Source organism: Atta colombica, unplaced genomic scaffold, assembly GCF_001594045.1.
Source record: "Atta colombica isolate Treedump-2 unplaced genomic scaffold, Acol1.0 scaffold204, whole genome shotgun sequence".
NCBI lineage: Eukaryota > Metazoa > Arthropoda > Insecta > Hymenoptera > Formicidae > Atta > Atta colombica.
Genome location: NW_017259299.1, coordinates 440,780 through 443,665, shown reverse-complemented (window position 1 = coordinate 443,665; position 2,886 = coordinate 440,780). Strand labels below are relative to the sequence as shown.

Here is a 2,886-nt window from a genome sequence, read left to right as displayed (position 1 = left end):
GGGGGGGGAGGGAGACGAGACAAGAAACGGCAGCATCAACAGCCGTCTTAAGTCGCGTTAACTAATCTGGCAACGCCACGAGACGATCGACTGGATCTCATCGCCCCTTCTTCATAAGAACGTGCTACAAATTAAGCCCGGATCGGTAGAAACCATCTCGAAAATTTAGCAGCCGGTTGCTGCTCCCTATGCTCCATTATTTGTACGTTCGTGAACAGGTCTGAACAATAAGTTTCCATAGCCTGAATTCAGTTATTTTCGAGAATTTCCAATAGATATTAAAGAGAATGTCATTCTATATTAAATAAATGAATTTAGCTTTAAATGAAGATATAAAACTTGTTTCTGGATTTCTGATTTTTTTTTGCAATATTTGATATCCGTTTAATTTATTTAATTTATCTATATAATTTCATTTTTTTTAACTCATGGTTTATGTTGAAAAACAAATTGAAACAAGTATAATATAATATAATTACGCGTGTATACAATAGCCTCGTAAAAAAAATAATAGTATATTAATATTTTAACTAAGAGACAAAAATATTATATTTTACATAAAATCTCATGAAATTTAATTTATTTAATATGTATGAAAAGCAGGTCATTGTCTTTACCATTGAGGATATTTGGATCGCACAAGGAATGATATCGATAAATTGATATCATTTGCGTCACTTGAGCAAATCTCTTCTTTGGCAACGGTAACAACGATCGTAATTAGATTTATGGTGGCTGTTGTCATCGCATCATTTATTGTATTTACTATATATATATTTCGTTGATAATATTTTATAGATACGCAGCCAATTCTTATCATTTCAAGGTAATATCGGTGTCAACAAATTCTGGTAATCGTTAATTTATTTCTCCGTTTATAGTACACCTGCAACTGCCGTTGCTTCTATTTTCACGACAAACGAATTATTGGCATCCTCACGAGAGAGCTGCAAGAATAACCGTTGTATAATCTGCGTACTTCGTCTGTTGAGGCTTGCTATAATTTAAAGTTTGAACGAAGTTATTTTCCTTCCTAGACAGAAAACGTTGTACTAGACAGTGTTGCTGTACTAGATTAGTAAAGAATTAATTAGTTTTGCAGTTCTGCAAGCTTGTCATTATTTAAATGTAGATAAAACGATTTTTTTTTTAGAAGACATGTTGACATAATTATCAAAATGAATAATCGATTTTTCAATTTTTTTAAATTAATCCAATATCGCTTTTTCTCGACAATATATAATAAAAAAAAATATTATAAAAATAAACAAAATATACGACTTTGAATTAAGGCATATTGTCAAATATATTATGCCACTTGATACAAGATTCCGACACGCCTGCTATCCATTTAGCGATAACTGTGGCTAAAGCAATTTTTCTTTCTTCGGTCGATTGGCAATAAGAGAAACAACGGGTCTTCCTATCTGTAGGAAGTGTTCAGCGTGGCTTTTATCGATCGAAGCAATGTCGATCGACAGCTAAGGCGCTAATGGGTTAGTCAGCTTGGACACGAACTCGCTGCGTCGCTAGAAGTGTGCAATCGGCCGTAGAAGAGAGGATAGAACGTACGAAAAATGCTCATTACTTTACCTATACCTATTTGCGTGCTATTGCATATTGCATGTATATACACGTGCTACAGCACACTCGAGAAGTGTCGGTTATCTCAGCGGAGACACACAGTCGCGCCTAAGAATAATAAATAAAGATAGACGAAGACATATACGGGTATATAGATACAAGGAGTTTGTGGTGTATCTTTTGCCCACGCGGAGATTATCTCAAGGAGTTATGAGTGACCGGGCTTTCAGTTTAAATAAAGCTGAGCGCTACGTAGTTCTATATCGATGCCATTCTTGATTTTCATACGCGTTTAAAACTTGTTTCGAACGCTACGTTCTCTCTCTCTCTCTCTCTCTCTCTCTCTCTCTCTCTCGTGTCTCGTTGTCTCCTACGAAATATCTATCCTTCTTGGCTATCTCTCAAGTCGACCAAGAGCAGCGTTCTTTGGAACGCTGCCGCTCCGCCTGAACGATATTTCGAATTATACAACAAACGATTAGTATAAGGAACGGATATTAGGCGGCGGCACGAAGCGTGCTCATTTGTTTCGCAAGGTTTCATTCAGTCGCTCGATTGTTTCGAGCGCCGGCTCCGGTTTGGTTATGATTTATCGTGACGGTTGCCGCGTGCTTACGTGACTCGCATGCTTACAATAAGGCAATTAGACTCCGATTCTTTATTTAATAGAAACGATACGAATTGTACGCGCTGGATAAAGAAGTGTGTTTCTGGTTCGCGTCGCAATACGATCGAGACCTGAGAGGAGTTGGTATTTTTCAGCGTTCGTTGGATAAAGTGTATCCGCGGTAGTTTCGACTTTCATCTCTTCTTGCATGAAATCACGACCAAGAAGAATGCCATTCACGCTCTTAATCCCCTTTTGCACGGAAAGCGACTTTTTTCCTCTGAAATGCTCTTTAGCACTGTAGGGCAATTAACGCGGAATTAGCCGTGTGTTTGCGTGGTCGTCTTATTGCACGTTACATATAAAGTCATTTGGCTCTTACCGAAGACTCGGAACTATGTGTATACCGTGAACTTCAGCGGAACATGACGAAGCGTAAGTATTGATGTAATAACCGTGCGTAATTACATCAATATCTTACAAGTAAAATATTTAATACGATGTAGAAATAAAAATGCGTATATTTTTAACTACAATTTAAAATTTATTTTATTTTAATTCCTTTTTAAATCAAAGATTGGAAATAATTGCATCAATCCGTACAGGCTTATACAAAATGAATCAAACATTGGATGTTAAATTTATGTATTTTAATAGTAATACAAAGAATGCACATTTTTCTCTAACATGTAATT

General features: G+C 36.4%; 1 protein-coding gene across 1 annotated transcript in view; it reads left to right on the top strand.

Annotated features, from left to right (window-relative positions):
- Positions 1 to 2,886, top strand: part of LOC108687289 (homeobox protein homothorax) — a 382,549-nt gene that overhangs the window by 155,960 nt on the left and 223,703 nt on the right. The window lies entirely within an intron of this gene.